This window comes from Micrasema longulum, unplaced genomic scaffold, assembly GCF_059751315.1.
Source record: "Micrasema longulum isolate JH-2025_06_02 unplaced genomic scaffold, ASM5975131v1 h1tg000222l, whole genome shotgun sequence".
NCBI classification, from domain to species: Eukaryota; Metazoa; Arthropoda; class Insecta; order Trichoptera; family Brachycentridae; genus Micrasema; species Micrasema longulum.
This window is the reverse complement of record NW_028277427.1, coordinates 1,340,081-1,358,762: the sequence shown is the minus strand read 5'-3', so window position 1 is coordinate 1,358,762 and position 18,682 is coordinate 1,340,081. Positions and strand designations below refer to the sequence as shown.

At 30.0% G+C, this 18,682-nt stretch overlaps 2 protein-coding genes across 5 annotated transcripts in view; one reads left to right on the top strand and one right to left on the bottom strand.

The window, feature by feature from the left end:
- LOC148283572 (DNA oxidative demethylase ALKBH2-like) overlaps positions 1-18,682 on the top strand; it is a 232,741-nt gene that overhangs the window by 159,276 nt on the left and 54,783 nt on the right. For 3 of the 4 annotated variants that reach the window (XM_088243650.1, XM_088243652.1, XM_088243649.1), the window contains one exon: positions 802-830. The exons of the other annotated variant lie outside the window; for it this stretch is intronic. The gene's annotated coding sequence lies outside the window, so the exon portion shown is untranslated. The remainder of the gene's footprint in view (positions 1-801; positions 831-18,682) is intronic. 4 annotated transcript variants of the gene reach the window in all.
- LOC148283574 (uncharacterized) overlaps positions 1-18,682 on the bottom strand; it is a 184,788-nt gene that overhangs the window by 154,714 nt on the left and 11,392 nt on the right. The window lies entirely within an intron of this gene.

Here is an 18,682-nt window from a genome sequence, read left to right as displayed (position 1 = left end):
CTTTTCAAAATGTTTTATTTATTTTATTTTATTTATTTTATTTATTTTATTTATTTTATTTATTTTATTTATTTTATTTATTTTATTTATTTTATTTATTTTATTTATTTTATTTATTTTATTTATTTTATTTATTTTATTTATTTTATTTATTTTATTTATTTTATTTATTTTATTTATTTTATTTATTTTATTTATTTTATTTATTTTATTTATTTTATTTATTTTATTTATTTTATTTATTTTATTTATTTTATTTATTTTATTTATTTTATTTATTTTATTTATTTTTTTTATTTATTTATTTATTACCTTTAAGCGGTAGACTAAAAAGTCGATAAGTGGTTATATACTCATATTTACTAACATTAGTAAAAACGTTTGACCACAAAGTTTATGCTTTAAACACAAATAATAATATACCTACTTATTCATAATTTTCTCGGGAACTATGATTTTTTTCCATAAATTTTCCATTGGTTTTTCCGATGCAGAATGAGCCAGGTTATTACCTCAACTTGTTTGAATTTTTTTTTTAAATCTCTCGAGTCAATTTTAATTCGATGTTTACCATTTGCAATCTTGTAAAATATAAGCAAAAAAATATTTACCTAGTAGGTGCCTTTACAAAATAAGAATTAAGATTTCCCGTAGTCATATAGAGTCATTGTTTGGTACTGAAATATATTTATTTCCTTTTGAATTATAACTTTCGCACGTAATAAAAGCAATTTACAGGTTTTAATTCTACTTAATTTTAATAAAATATGTATGCTAATTTTTAATATTTTTTTATTGTAGGTGGACATTTTGCATCCGATAGAGATAAGGTAAGCAGCGTTGTATTAATAATAGATCGAAATAAATATATTTATTCTTGACCTAACTTTCCAGAGAAACATTCGGCACCTTAGTATACATTTCTAAAATAACCCTTCTGTTACTTTCTCATCTTCGCCATATTCCCGCTGTATTTCGTATTTAAGTACAAACCATCTTTTTCAGGGATAATGCAAGGTAGGGTTCACTATTTTTTTAATGTCTTTTTTTCAGGTTTTCAATTTTATAGCGGAATTTAAGACGTGTCCAACAATTGGTTTAGGGCATATGAGTATTTTACAGTTGGAAAGTAATATATGTACTTAGATTTCTGTTTTGAGATAAGAAATTGTAAAGTTTTTGCCATTTAAAATGTACTAAATTACTTTTTATTATAAGAAAAAAATATGTCTCTAAAATAAATTCTTCATATAAATTATAAAGGATGATGCCACGTTGTAAGTTGTTTTTTTTATTACATTTCATCGATGACTTCTGGTTGACAAATTTTAGTAAGCCATATGTTTCTTTTTTGGGTGATACCGTGTGTATTGGATTTGTTCTGACGTTTCGGATACCGCTACAGACACCCTCTTCAGGGTAAACTGTTTTTCTACTAGTAATTTGTACCGTGTCGCAGTCGGTACATTTCTATTAGTTTTAGTAGGTTTGTAGTTCTGGAAACCATGTTGAGTTTAATTTAAGCCCGTCGTATTTGTTTATGTTATTTAGGTGTCTGTGTATTTCAGTTGCGTCTTTTATTATTCGTGCACTGTTATTACTGGTGTTATGTTAAATTTTTGGTTCGAATGCGAAAAAATATGTCCGGTGTCTATAAAGTGTTCCACTATTGCGGGTTCGTCAGGGTGCCAAAGTTTACACGCTTTTTTGTGTTTGTCAATCTTTTTCTTTGCCGTGCGCCCTGTTTGTCTCATGTACACTTTATCGTATCGTTATTGTCGTAAACCAATAAGCGGGTTTTGTAACAAAAGCATGAGACAAATCTCCTTACCTTGTAATTAACAATCTTAATAAGGCTGTATTTGATATTGTAATCGTAAAAAATAGCGGGGTTACAAAAAATACGTCAGTTATTTTAATAAAGAAATGGACATGAAAAGTTTTAATTTATTAAACAATATTTTGAGTTTGTCCAATTTTTTTTATACATGAACTGGAATTAACCCCCTAAGGAGTTATAAAGATATTGAATTACAACAGAGACGGAGAATTTTTTAGAGAAAAGAATACGGAAGTCAAGGCATTTACAAGGCTTACGACGTAGACATTTTTTTTTAAATAAATTTTTGCGTTCTTATGATTTTCCCAAGTACCTTTTTCGATTTTGGAGCAATTTTTTCAGTCAAGTTGTGGTAGAGCGTGATTCAAACCTCCGATCATTGGCAGGTTTATATGTGGTTCAGCCACAAGCGCTGTATATGCCTAAACTTCCATATTACCTTATTTAAAATGTTTTCATATTTGCTTTAATATTTGAATGTTTACATTGTAATTGGTTAAGCGTTCATTTTTATCTCAGTAAAACGACCGTGTAGGTACTTTAAGAATAATTTCACCATATCATAAAAAAAAACATGATTAAATAAAAATTCAATAAATAATAATCCAGTACCTATTGAGAAATATAATATAATAAATTTAAAAGGCGATAGTAAATATACCGACATAGAATTCTAGCCTTTTCTACTTTTACACATCTTTTCATTGATGCTCTACGGTTTTATTGCTGTCAACATTGCCAAATTTCTTGTTGTATTGCTATAATACAAGTAACCATAGAACTAAAATAGTCCAGAAACGCATTACATACGCATAAATGAGTAGTTTTACATTTTGGCCATTAGTTACTCTGTAGACGTACGTCGCTTTGAAGGCAAATGCCGATTTAAATTCAATTATGTCGTGTTGTGTCGTTTTTAAGTGTCAAAACATTGTTGGGATTAAATGGGAATAGAGTAGGATCACATTTCAAGTGTAAGTAGCGAATTTACAAATAATATATTTTGATAATTCGATTATTTTACCGTCTGTCAGATTGTGAAATAAAACAAGGTCGAATTTTTTACCCGGGTTTCTATTAATAAGCCTTAATATTACGGTATTAATTTACTTAAATGATTATTTAATCTTTTTTTTTACGTTTGCCTAATAAAAGTACCCGGTTTTTTTTATAGTCCAGTCAGTAAAATATTTTTGTGGTAAAACATTAAATAAAAACGCAAAATTTACACGTATTTGTGTTTATTTTATTTTTATTTTTTTAATTTAATTTTAAAATACGCCCAAGGGGCATTTTCAAAAAATATACAGGTAAGTACAAACATAGTGAGTAAAAATTTTAAAGATAAAGAACGCTTTTTGTATACATGTAGAAACAATAAAAAGCATACTGCCATGCAAAATAAAAAGTGAAACTTTACATGGTAAAAAATAAAAAATAAAAAAATGGATATAAGAAAAGTAATTGAATTAAAAAGCAAATTGTAAATAACTTGTAAAGAATTCAAACAAAAAAATAAATACATTTACATATACTTATAAGTATAAAAAAAATGGTATCAACAAATTATTGTTAAAAACAAATAATAAAAATTAGTTAACAGTAAGTATATATAAGATAATAACATAATATCTGGTACACAAAAATATTTGATACATCAATTTTAGAAAGAGATAATAATAAATAATAATACACATCAAAAACAGAGTGTTATGATAATAATTGGTCGCAGTCTGGCAACATTACGCGTCCATTTCACGCATGCGCGCAGGCGGGATGTCGTGTAGAGGGGGAGGTAATTGGGAAACTTTTAGACACAGTGCGATGTATCATCAGTTTCAGTGCTGCAGAGCAGCGTTTATTTGATGATTTAAAATACATATAACTTTTTGTTACCCACTAAGTCTAAAGACTTTTCGGTGGGACACATTTTTTTTTAAGACGGGTTTATTTCACATTATTTTATTTATATTATACAAATTTATTTATTAACAGGCACTATAAAGTATTTAGGAGATATTTCTTTAGTTCTATTTTTTTCATTTGAATATCTTTCATAACGCAATTCAATGTTCGCTTTCCGAAGTAATGTGTAATTCGAGGAACGACTAGAAAGCTCTTAGTTTTTAATCTGGTGTTGTGAGTGTGGGAAACTCTTTTTTTATATTCCGGATCAACAAAATGATCTACAATCAATTTGTAATAACAACGTTGTTTTACCGGCAGGACATTACAGAATTACAGTAAACGTGGTTTGACGCGCCTTCTAGTATATTATAATTCTATTCAAGTAACATGTGATTTTGCATAATTGGTGGTCAAACTGTATTTTATACCCCTGGTTTGGCCAACAGCCGACACTAGCTCACCAGCCTTTCTTCTAGGGTGTGGGAGTGGAAAAAGTAAGATTGCCACAGCAGGGTATAATGGATACTTCTGTTGCCATTCTGGTTTTATACTCGAGAAAAATATGTGTAAAAGCCCCGTTTGTACTTGTGTGAGAAAAGCTCGAGGGATAAAAATAGGAACTTTGGGGAATACGTTGCTTTGTAAACTATTAACAATTCCACGTAAAACGGTATACGTGATGTATGCCTACTAAATATTCGTTAAGTGTATTTTTTCAATTTATTTTCACTGTTTTTTATTAAAATTAAACAAATTAGTACGTAACAATTTACGTTTTAAACCTTTCGAATTGAATTCCTTAAAAGCAATATTTTGAAACGTGAATGATTAAAAATATATCATAAATGCAAGTAAAAATTGCTACAAAAAATATTTTTTTAAAAGCTGTAATAGGTCGATTCCCGGCATGGTTGACATAAAATATTTATTATTATTTATTGAATCGGCATTCACTTCGTAACACTTCATTATAAATTGTTATGAAAATAAAATAATAAAATTCTACGACGTTGTGAACAATATTCTGTGTTTTCTATATTATTTACACTTAATATTTCATTTTTTTGTACACTTTAATATTGAAATTATTTTCTCTTGTTTGAAAGAAGAAAGAAGAAAGAAGGGAGGACTGATAGCTCTGTATTACTCCGTATGGATCCGCCGGCGAAAGGATTTTTAAGTCCGAGGAAACAAAAAACTTTTTTTTTTTATTATTATTTCATTATTACTGTAATATTTTATTTATTTTTTACGTGTGGAATGATGCGGAGTGCATATTTCAATGTACGCTTTTTTTCTTTTTTTTTTTGACATTGTATTTAGTAATGTACAGAAAGCTATAATTGGCCTATAATTTTGGTTTATTTGTAAATATTTTTTTTGTTGTTGTAATGGCTATTGTTTTCTTCTAATAAATAAATACCACCCGTCGATGGGAGGAGGGCTTTTCTGAAACTGTAGTAGTGTTCTTGTAAATGAATAAAAATTATTTAACACTAATAAGAAAGTTTTATTTTCATAATAATTTATAAAATATTTATTCAAAATTGTGATTTTACATTAGAATATTTTACAGTCCCTGGACTAGGATTTGAAGCGTAAGACTCACCTTTATCTAACAAAAATCTAGATACGCTGTGGTTGGTGTATCAATACAGCGTCGTATGCACCATCATAAGGTGAGGAAACGAGTGAAGACGAGAAGACGTAATAATTTTTAATTACACTTAACGTGTTGATAATATTATCATCATAGAAATGGATAGTGGAGGTGGGTTGCGCACGGATCGATGAGTGGATCAAACCAAATAGGTAAAAATTTGTGTACTGTTTATGAAATTTGGTCTACAGGTCTATATAAATTGGTTATGTTTTTTTATGATTATTTTAGTTTATATCGCTTATTATGTTGATGATAAATAGGGTTTTCAGATAAATTACGTTTTTATTTTATTACTATGTTAACTTTGTTAAATAACTAATTTAAGGCATGTTTTACTTATTGTTAAATGTTTCCCTCGGCACGGGACACCCCAGTGAAGGAACATTATTCTGTAGATAAAAAAGAATACAAACATTGTAAAAGTATAAATAAATAAAAGTGGATGTAGGTATACGATTTGAACATGTATTGAACCTACTATCGTATCGTAAACATGCAATTTAGAAGGGCTGATATAATAATTATTATTATGTATACATTATGTAAATTTGTAAAATGTTTGTTGTTATTTTTATATTATAATTTTTTTGCCCATAAGCCTTTTTACATATAATTTATTAATAAAAAAATATATGCGCAGTTAAAAGAAATAAAAGAATGTACAATATTATTTCGAAATATAGCTGAATAACATTTATTTTTAAATAATGGAAAATATATAGAAAATAAATTATAAAAAGTCGGATAAAAGAAAATAAAATTGAAAGATAAGTGCGTAATTTTTAAAAATACAGTTGTAAAAGTTTAAAAATAATTATTTACATAATATCTGAAAACATTAACTAACTAACTAACCATCACGCCATTTTCCCAGCGGGGTAGGCAGAGAGGATAGAACGCCACACCACTCTGTCCTGGCACACTTCCTTTGCTTCCTTCACATTCATACATCTTCTCATGCACGCACGTCGATTATTCCGACTTTTCACATGACCACTTTCAAGAATTTGTTGTACTTGATCATGCCATGTCTTTCTCGGCCTTCCTCGACTTCTACAACCAGACACATTCGCATCATAAATCTTTTTAGCCGTTCTTTCATCATTCATTCGCTCCACATGACCGAACCATCGCAAAAGACCTTTCTTAATTTTGTCGATAATGCTTAACTCAGCCTTGCATTCTGCTCTAATTTCGACATTAGGGCACCTATCATACATTGTTTTTCCGCACATTCGCCTGAGGGATCGCATTTCAACAGCATTCAGTCTACTTTCGTCCCTTTTTTTCCAACTCCATGCTTCGCTTCCATACATTAGGGTTGGTACCAGAACTCCATTATGAACTGCTAATTTAGCCTCTTGCGATAGACACTTATTTGCTACGACAGACTTTAGGGCACCATTAACTCTGTTACCGGCACTAACCCTCCTTTCAATATCCTTGTCCATATTTCCATCTCTAGTAAACATACTACCCAGATATACAAAACATTGAAACATAATATTTATTTCTATTTGATGATACTCGTATTATGATTATTGACATACCTTTATTTAACATTAAAACAATAAAGAAATAAAGAGGAACAGTTCAGGTTGAACTTGCCAAAAAAATGAATCGGGCTGTTGTGTTTGGCAAGTGTACAAAATAATGTAAAATATAAACAAAAATACATGACAATTTTTTTTTATAAATAAACGGTTGAAAATTAAACATAAATAAAAAATTGTAAATAACAATAAAAAAAATAGTATCAGGTAAATATATATATACATGGAACATGTGCGTTGCTTTTTAAAATTTACAAAGCTCATGTTAATTCTTCAAAGACCGTGCTAAATAATTCGTCTGCTCGCCGTGATGTAACATCGCGTTACCACAAGTAAAAGGCGAAATATTCTAAAGTTCAGACATTTGAAAAAAAAACATGGAGACATACTGTTAAATAATTCTTCCTTTATAATTTATTGAAAAATATTGTATAATTTAGCACTGTTATAACAAAATAAATTTAATATCGCCGTTCATCTTACATACGTGCGTGCATCCCATCTCTGTCAATAACCGACTGAATCTTTTTTTCCACAAACACCGGCCACAGAACAGCGTCTTTATCTTTTTTGTTATGAGGTCTGCCTTAGCGCTCTCTCTTGTACTTATTTATTGCTGTATTGGCGTCGCATTCATTCTTCGCCCAGCAAGAATAAATATTTTTTCTATTAAAATCTAGCATAGTTATAAAAATTTTTACTTTCCAAATCAGGTGTGAAAATGTCTATTTGAAGATCACAAAAAGTACAACTTTATTATTTGAAATAATAATATCAAGTCTTGTATCGTATGTAGACTAGTGTGACGTCACAGCCACACAAGAGTTAAAGACATATATGTTGCTAGCATATTGGTTCGTAAGAACATGCATCTGTGCTACTGGTGAATCGCACTATAATTGGTCGATGATTGACCGCAATAGAATAATGTATTACATCGGGTGACTCTACCAGGTACACGCTAATCAATAAAATTTATGTATTGATAGCAACCAAATATTGATGTCAATATTTATAAAAAAGTCTGCTTTCTAATATTTGTGTATCCAAATAATATAAAGTACATATAATTTATATATTCAATTGGTATATTTAGTTTAAAATTGATAAAACGCGATAAACCTTAACAGTATATTAATTACATGTATTTCTTAATATATATATTTATAATATTATTGCTAGTTTATTATTATATGTACTGAGGAGTTATTTTTGATAGTAAATTGCTGTTTGGGTCTCACATAAATTCTATTGTTGAAAAATGCTGGGCTTCATTTTTAGAATTTCCAAACTCTTGAAAAAACCAAATACATTGAAGTCTTTATACAACACTTTTGTACGCAGTAACTTGGAGTTTGTATCCTTTGTGTGGAGCCCACAATACATAACAAATATTGAAAGGATTGAAAATGTTCAACGAAAATTTTTTAAATACCTAGATTATAAAAACAGTAATACGCTTTGCACTTACAGCCAATCTGCTAAACCAAATAGATTGTTTACCCTTAAAAATAGACGCACTATATCTGAATTATGCTTTTTATATAAATGATTAAATAATAAAGTAGACTCCTTTAACCTACTTTCCAAAATTAATCTTAATGTGCTCTTTCGCGAAATAAGTATTTATTTTATCTGCCAGTCTGTAGCACTAACTATACACAACACTCGTTTCTCTATCGTTCTTGCTCAAACTTTAATGCTTTTGTTCATTCATTGACATATTTAACATGCCCCTTAATTTATTTATTTAAAAATAAATTAAGACTCATTCTTTATGGCTGCGATACGCTCCCACTTGCTATTTAATGATGCTCACGTTAACACAAACCAAGGGTGCTATTCTGAACCACTCTCGCGACACGAGAAAATAGTTTTTCTCGGGTATTTTGCTTGTAAATGCACTAGATAATACAGCCGCGAGAGCGTTTGGAATACCAGCCCTGAACGCTTACTCCCACACAAACACACCTCTACACTTACTCTCATACAAATACACATAAACACACCCTTTTATTGTAGCACAATTTAATACATATGTATGATTTTTATTTAGAAAATTCACTAGTCTGTCTTTAAACCATGTCTTTTTTATGTTATTATACCATTATATCGACTGTTTGTTTCAGTAAAATAAATAAATAAAATAAAATAAATATTATTGCCATCTTCGCTCGAGTTCTATTTTACAATCCGCCATCTTGGCTAGAGTTGATAATTATAATAATGAACGCAGCGGAAAAAGTGAACTAGAATGTCTTTCTGTCTATTAAACTATGTAATAAAGGAAAGCACTCAATTTGAGATCAGCAGAATGGAAAAGAATCAAGAATCACGTTTGTTTAATAATAATGTAATAATGACAGTTTCGCAATATACAAGCGGAATAAATAAGACGCCACTAAAGAAAGTGATTCTACACAAATCGGTGAAGCGTCTATTTTACACAAAGTGTTCTAATCTAGAAGATTACGTCTTTGTTATTTTAACACACACCTGAATTTAAGCAAATAACTAAAGACTTATCTGTGAAAATCTTTTTACTATTCATACTCTGGGAATGTGCAAAACGTTCCGAGATTTAAAATACTACGAGTTCACATACAAACACCACCAGATCTAATTTCAAATATTCATTTGTGTCAAAAGCGGAACGTCTTATCCATTTATAAATTCATTTTTTTGAATATGGAAAGTTCTTAACTTACCTTTGAACAAATTTGAAATAAGAATTTTACTTTTATTGTCTGTACAATACTTATACCCGTATGCAGAGACAAAACTTAAGGTAAGGAAAGTACATTCTAATTTCAAATGCAGAGAATAACCCGAAGGTGAAGACAATAGAATGTACGTTCCTCACCTTTAGGTTTGTCTTTGCATACGGGTATTAGTTGTATCTTCATTTACAATACATAATCGGACAAGTCATTTTACTTTATAGATAAGTAGAGAAAGCTCTGTTAACTTATCACAATAATGAGGATTTTTGTTTTTAATTAATTATTATATTTGTTAATCAAAAACCAAAATCAACTAAAGTAGAAAAAATATTTGTATATTTCATATATTTTTTTTTTTTTAGTAAAATATATATATGCGTTCTTAAAATTAACGCAAATATTTCATTTTGAGGGCCATTTTCAACGAGTTGTAAATAACTCACTATTAGAAAATGGGAACCAAGTTGGGGTAGAGTGGGATTCGAACCACGGACCTTCGATCCGTAAGTCCGAGACCTAGCCGCGGGACCACAACCCGATTTATTATTAGTATTATCGCTATGATTATTTAAAATTTTATAATTTTTAAAATCCCCATCGAACACAACATCGTCAAAATAACAACGCCGGAAACGTTACGAGTATTAATTAATATTTAAAAGTAGAACAATTCTAAAAACGAATGTACCCTTAAATTCAGCCTTAGGGGGAATTACATACAAAAAATGTATTCTTACGCGCTGTAAAAACTAGAGTATTAAAACACGCTAAACTTCGAAAAACACTACCCCGGAAAGTGGAATCCTGTCCGGTTTCCACAACAAAATAACAAGATAATTGGTTGGTTACTGTAAACACGTGGTCACATGAACCTGTGACGTTGCAAATTAGTTAAAAAAAGATTTAAACCATTTTTATCGATTTTTTCATACATTTCCGATAAACCTTTGCCGTTCAATCAAATGCTCTATTTTTTATCGCGTGCAAGAAAACATTTTTATATTCAGTTTTGCGTAGCACTGAACTTACTCAATACATGATTTTAAATTAGTGTTTTGTGCAGTAATTTAGTGTAATGGAGGTTCTTAATCAGTCGTAATTTAAAAAAGGTTTCTAAAAAAAAAACCTCTTTACTCATTTTTATGAAAACATATTCTCTAAAATGTAATCAAAGCTTGTCAATTCAAAAAAAGTCTTATAATTTATATTCATTACATTTACAAATGATCAGAATGCCACGTTGTTTTTATTTTATGAAAAAGATTTTTAAATTTTAAAATAGGACCAATATTTTTTTCGGTAAACCATTTTTCTGTGCGAGTTATCCATTTCTAGCCCCGAGGGTTTACGGTTTGTTGTTATTTATCAGAGCCTTAGGGATTGTGATGCTTGCGAGTAGAGTTTGGAGTTTGAGCCGATATTGATTCGCTTCGAAGAATATGATTTTATACGTCCCTCGTGAAATTTGTATCATGGTGATCTATATACACATTCGATTTCATAATCGCACATCAAATAACTTATTTGTTTTCATAACCGATTTAAGAACGCTGACGCAATGGAATGATAAAAAAATGTAATTTTGATATATTTTGGTAGAATAATTTTTGAAACAAAAACAAAGTACTAACAACTCTCACCTAGACACATACAAAACAAAATATAACTGGGCCAGTAATTTTATCTATCAGTCCACAGCATAGTTCTTACAAAAATCATTAGAATTTTTCTATTAATTGAGCAAAAACTTAAATTTATCATTATCATCATTCCCTTTTTGAATACAATGTCAGGATTTTTTGGTATTTCGTTCTGTTTTACAAAAATCAATCGGCGTCTAATTATATTTTTCAAAAGTTTCATGTTTTCATCATGACAGTAATCACTACGATTCCAAAGGTGTCCATAAACCCACCCTCACACCCATATAAATTCACCCTCATATTCACATACCTAGCCAAACCACACTCCACTGCCATACCCACGCATCCTCACACACAAAAACTCGCACACATGCACTTCTACATATTTTCATATCTAACTGAACTGGATTTTTATAATTGTATTTATGTGGAAAACTTATTTGGATTTATTTTATGTTTTTTTATAATGTTGTGTATATTTTTTTGTATTGCTGTTGTTTTTCTGAATAAATAAAATAAAAAAATAAATAAAGGCAGGGGTACATTGTTTTATCGTGTAGTGGAGTGGTGTGTAAGGAAGCTATCTGGCGCGTACCATTTCTATGTATTTTATATGGTTAGAATTACACTGCTCAGCGTGGTCTGTCGTGGCGCGCCACGATGCAGTCCTGATCCAACGATTTTAAGTGACGTCGGGGTGATAGAGGGGGATTATGGCGCGTCACAACACACCACAACAATGTGTTTCTAGAAACGTATCCTTAACGCATTGAATCACTTTATGTTCACAGCTACTCACGTATGATAAGCAAGCTAAGCAAACACGATAAATGATCAATAAAAACTAAAGACGAGCCGTCAACATACCTTACCACTCCACAACACAACACAACAATGTGTTCATGATTTAACTTATCGTCGGGACAGACCAAACCTCAACATAACTTTTGAGAAAAGTGTTTTCCTACCTTTACTTGTTAGACAGTTCTATGTTTAGTATATTAAAAGTATTTTTTTGTGTTTACTTTTTGAATACATACTCCAATTACTTTATCATAAATAAAAATTTAGAACGAATCAAAATATTGTGTAACAAGCTTTCATAACTAAAGGTATACTTTTATATAACGAATTTATAAATTAAGTCAATTAGGAATAACTTTCAATAAGAGTTATTTACATTATCGAATATAATAATCGATTATTCACATCTTTAAAGTAATTACCTACATCTCTAGACAAATCCAACTATAATAATTTCATTTTAATCCTTCGGGATGAATAAATTCCCCTTTTTCAACCGACACCGGTTTGACGTAGATTTCATCCGCGATACAAACATGATTATTTGACGATATCATTGTCTATTGGTGATCAACCGAAACAAGATTTTCAGCCAAAACCAAAACCGAAATTCGGCTATTATTCTAGTTTCGGCCGAAACCGATACTTATTTAAATAAGTTAAGTCACTTCTAAACGCCCAGAATTAGGCGTTTTTTTTGTTACACCGTACGAGCTTATTAAAATAAGTTTCAAATAAAATACACAATAATATATGTACCTTAGAAGATAAGACACAGAAATCCACTTTTTGTTGTTTTGATATTAAAAACGAAGAAATTATCGCAATAAGCTATTTTATACGTAAAAAATACATCGATATTTACTTTCTACATAAAAATGCTTTTTTAAGATGAAATAAAAACCTGAGGTCACTTTGTTTTAACTCATAAAAGACTGTGGTAAATAATCCCTTTGCAGGCAGTGATGTAACATCGTGTTACCACTAGCAAGAAAAATTAATATTCAAAAGCTCAAAAAGCTCATTTGATAAAAAAAAACATTTTTTCAGAAAGCTCATTTGTTTTTCTTTTTATTTCGTATGTTTTTTTTTTCTCATGTATTTCGAAATTATATAACTTCATATTACTAGATAAATCAAATAGTGTAAGGCACAAGAGCTAGTCTCTTTTTTAGAAAGTAACAGCTTTAACATTTTTTTTTTAAAAAGAAGAGTGTATGGTTACAAAAAAACATGTTTCAATTATGTAATTATATTATTCAATAGAAAAGAAAATGAAAATTCGTCATCATCATCATTCCCTTTCCGCACCTTATGATGCGTAGGGCACTGCATTAGTACACCAATCGCAGCGTATATTGATCATATTTGTTACACGAAGCTAAGATGATCAGTCTTAAGCTTCAGGTGCCAGTCCAGGGACTGTAAAATATACTAGTGTAAAAACACGTGATTTTAATTACATTATAATAAAAATTCCATAGGCGTTTTTTTAATCTGCACTATAATAGGAGGGGGGGTATAGGTAGGAAGGAAAGATGTCGATTAATGTTTTTTTAATAAATATTTAAATACTTACATGAAAATGGTGAAATTGTGATACATATGTGAATAATGAAAGGGCGTCTCGATTAACAGATAGAGAATTTCACAACCAGGCAGATTTTACTGTGAAAGTGTCAGCAAAAATACAAGAGCGGTGGATGGATACTGAATATTAAAAGGGTTCTTTCGCAATTAAAGGTATAATTGAAGGCATTAGAAGCAAAGATAGCAAACTCCCGTTTCGTTGTTTTCGAGGAAAATAACAAAAACTGCTACACTAATGCCAAAGAGAGTCTTGATGTTAAAAATGTTATTTTCACTGAACTTAAACTTTAAGGTACTAATAAATTAGGTTTAATAGAGACACGAAATCAAAAAACTTTCTTAATTTTTTTTTGGTACGGCTAATTTGAAAATTTAAAGCTCAAGCTTGTCATTGGTCGAATAAAATGGCTGATGGATATTGCTATGTTTGCATAACACTATTTTCAAACCATCAGATGTATGATTTTAAACTACATTTGCAACTCAACTCATGATTTTTATAAAAATAAAGTTGATAAACTACAGAATGACATAACAGCGGCCTCCGTGGTTTAGTGGTCAAGACGCTTGACTCACACACGGAAGGTTCCGGGTTCGATTCCCGGTGAGAACACATAAATTAAATGTGATTTTAATCAAGCCTGGGTGTTCTATGATGTAATTCACCACTGTAATTGGGCTTCCTGGAGTGTTGTGGTGCAAAAAAATATATAATAAATAAATAAAAATAAAAAATAAAAATATTTCGGGGTTGCTATCTTTGCTTCCAATGCCCTCAATTTCGAAATCGGGCAAAGATGCCCCAATTCGACTATACGTGAATATCAAATAAAGATAATATACTTCTACCTGATTTATCAATTTTTATATGAAACGCTTATTAAAAAAACCACGCTCAGATGAAGACGAACAGTTTCCTATAATTGCACTCAAGTAAATTGAATCTAACCATTTAATTATTTTATTTATTCACTTTCCGGCAGTTGGAATCATTTCATAATACTTCCTACCAATGGGAACTTATATAATTTTTGAAGCAGAAACGTGGTTTGTGGTAAAAGTTATCAGAAAATACTCGAATCGTGAATGTACTATAATTGCAGTATCATCGAATTTCCGAAAAACGCTCTTTAGTAGTTAGCTATAAAGTTAGTTATTGCCTGATTGAAATACCCGAGTCAGCGACATACATTTTTATGAGAAACAAATTTGATTACATCCGACATACTTTTCGTTACCTGCTAATGAAACATGAAGCATTTTGATTAAAAAGATTTATATTTTCTATATATTATGGAACGTTTATACAATATGAGCACATTGGCGAGCTTATGCCTAGTGGCAATTGCTTCTAATCACTTGTGATATGCTTAAGCATCGCACAATATGCGAGACTGGCAACATAGGGCGCTGTCAAAACGCTGCAAAAGGAGAGCGAAGGAGAGATTTTTTTTTCCACACCGACAGCCTTCGAACTAATAAATAACATTGAATATTATAAATGTAAAAGTGTGTTTATCTGTTTGTTAGTGTTTCTTTTAACTGGTTACGGAGCAACCAATCAATTTGATTTTTTAGTGTCCAAAACTACATTTTATCCAGAAAAAAATATCACTCCTAAGGGGAAATTCTCAGTGGAAAAATGAATTAATATTAAAACAGTATAACGATGCTACGTCACCATAAACTAACAAACCGTCGTTTCTGTTGCTTAGCGATGATTGGAAGACGGCAATCCATACAGGCTACTTTTTATCCCAAAAAAACCTTTCATCGGGGAACATCTTATTGTTTAATGACAAAACTAATTTATTTACACATTTCTTACGAAGAGATAGAATAAAAAAATCATTTTTTACTTTTCTGATAAAAAATGTACTGCAAAGTTTTATACAACTAGCAGCTGGCAGATTACACCTCTTAAAATGTAGATTTAAGTTAAGTTAAGTTAAAAAAAACAAATGATAATAAATTGAACTGGAAAGAACAACTTATACATTGGTTTTTACAAATAAATACAAGTATTTCAATAACCCAAATTTGGTGGTATTTTTCATAAATTCTAGGAACAGTTATGGCTTTAATACTTAATAGTTGTGAAAAAAAAAAGTTGTTTTTTTCCCTCTTTACGAAGAATGTTTTGGTTGTAAATATTTAATTTCTTAGCAGAGTTCTAATATTCATGTCGGCCATTCGACGGCATGTCTATGGATCTATCATTGTTTTGAACATTAAATTTTTTAACATGTCTTTTACTTAGTATTTTTTTGCATTTGGTTTACCAACGCATCATCGGGTAATACGAGAGGAAAAGAGGAGAGTTTAAATGAGAGATTGGAAATATTTCTTCTTCAATAAGATTTTTCCTTAAGCCATTCCATATTCGGTACATCTCTAAATCTCTACCTATAAACACCTTCTAAAATATTATACGTGAACGATTAATATTGTTATTATAAATACTATGAATTTAACATGTACAATAACAAAGTAAAATATATTTCTACGCCTTGTCATAACAAGTATTATGCTGGCGTATATATTTTTGGCATTATTGCTTTTCTCGTAAAATAAAGGGTTAACTACCTATGTTATGTCTGTAAGGATCATCCAATAAGTTGAAACCCATGGTTAGGATAAGATTATTACCCTTTCAATTACATTTTATCGTCCATTAAAACTTGAATTAAGAACCATCGGTGTATTTAATATTTACTTATACGTTCATAGCGTTATCCCAGAGAAAAGGTAAAAATCAGACTCCCATTTAGAAAAAATGCGAAGTCACCAAATTAAATTTTATATAAGGCAGTAAAAAAATATTATGAAATGGGAAAAAAGATTCATGAAGAAAAATGAAATGAAGAAAAAAAAATGAAGAAAAAAAAACAAAATTCAAACAGAAGGTTAAGAGGTATGTATTAAACAACTTATAAATTAAATATAATATGTAAATGGTCAAACTAGAGGATGGGTCATGGGGTCTACCTCAAACTCTGAATTCGAGCAAAGAAATTTCAAGTTTCTGGGCCCTAAAATATTCAATATCTTACCCAAACTTTGGAAAACCATGACCCAGATTCAATTCAATAAATTGGTAAAAAATTGGTTACTGGGTTTAGGTCGAGAAAAATCGGAAAATTTACTCAAAAACATTCTTACATAATAAATGGTAAAAATTAATATTGTATAAATGTATATTTAATTAACTAGTAGGTAGTAATATTATTGTTTATTTTGCATAAAAATGTCTGCATTAAAACAGGTTGTACCTAGTTAGGCAGACTAGACATGATCCAGAGAAATCTTTTACCTAACTGTGTATGCAGTAGGTAAAGTGATTGTTATGTTTGAGTGCCCTATTTAAGATTAAAAATTATAATAATTAAAATACTTTATAGTTTTATTCCACTTTCGTGACCGACATCATGTCGGTAACGACGAAACCCGGTCACTGGTAAAAAATTTATAAAATAATTTTAAATAAAAGTGGAATAAAACTATAAAGTATTTTTATTATTATAATTAAAATGCAGTTCCACCAAGAAATGTCAGTAGAAAAACTCAATATATTAAGATTAAAAATATAAAAAAATACTTAAACACTTTGTATTTTTACGCAGCACTCAATTTTTTTTGTTTATTTATTTATTTATTTAACTTTTTGTACATAATGTTATTTGTACATTGGCGGGATTATTGCCAAATGGCAATTTCTTCCAACCAACCAATAAAATAAAAGTTTTATTTTTATAATTCAAGTTACAGAACATATTCAATAGGAAAAAAAAAAGTGAAAAATATATAAAAATAGAAATAAACGTATTTGTTTATAAATTACCTTAAATCAAAACTACTACTCAATGGGAAAAAGGAAAAAAGCGGAAAGCGGAAAGAGGAAAAAGGAAAGGAGGAGAGATTGAGGAAGAGAAAGGAAATGTTTCTTCAGACGTGATTTAAACAGAGATAATGTAGTAACATCTTTGATGGTGGATGGGAGATGATTCCACAGTCGAGCCGCATGGACACTATATGAGTTAGAGAAGAAAGAGGAATTGTGTATGGGTATTAAGAGAGTGCCTTGAGAATGAGAACGAAGAGGTAAACCATGAACTGATAAGCGTTGAAATTTTTCACACAGGTATATAGGAGCGTTAGGACTATGAAGTACTTTTATTATTTATTATTATAGGAGTTTAAAAAAAACTCATTTGGGACGGTACAAAAAAGTGTTACAATACTTAATATCGGTTAATACAATCCAAAAAAGTAAGAAAACATAATGTTAGAAACATGAAACACAGTATTATTCACTATTTTTAGGAATTATATTAATAACTGACACTATCAAAAAGGTTTAAGTAATATTTTTATTTGCTACATTTTAGATTTACTATTCGACTTTTCGTTTTTGCGCAGTTTTTAATCAGTTTATATTTACACCTGACGATAGGTAATTCTGATGGTATTCGTACTATGTAATATTAAACCTGTTTTTTAAAAAATATAATAAATCTGAGACTAACATTATGAACAAAATCAAGAAAGGGGAACTGTGTTGATTTAGATATGGAGAGCGAATGGACAGCGAAAGAACGGCTAAAAGAATTAACGATGCTAATGTTGACGGATGCAGAAAACAAGGAAGACCGAGAAAGACAAAGTACAATAAAATCCTACAAATACTTAAAGATGGACATGTCAAAAGTAGGAAAATCGACGTGTGTGCATGAAAAGATGTATGAATGTAGAGCACGCGAGTTCTGTATCCAAAGACAGAGTGATATGACGTTCTATCCTCTCTGCCTAAACGGTTCGATGTTTGTTTGTTTGTTTGTTTTGAAATAAAGTATTGTCACTAAAGAACCATAACGCCAAGGACAACCATTATCTGTGTTTTAAAAGCAGTGTCACAAGTACCTATCAATTTTTCATTGGTGATTATTTTTCCTTTTAAT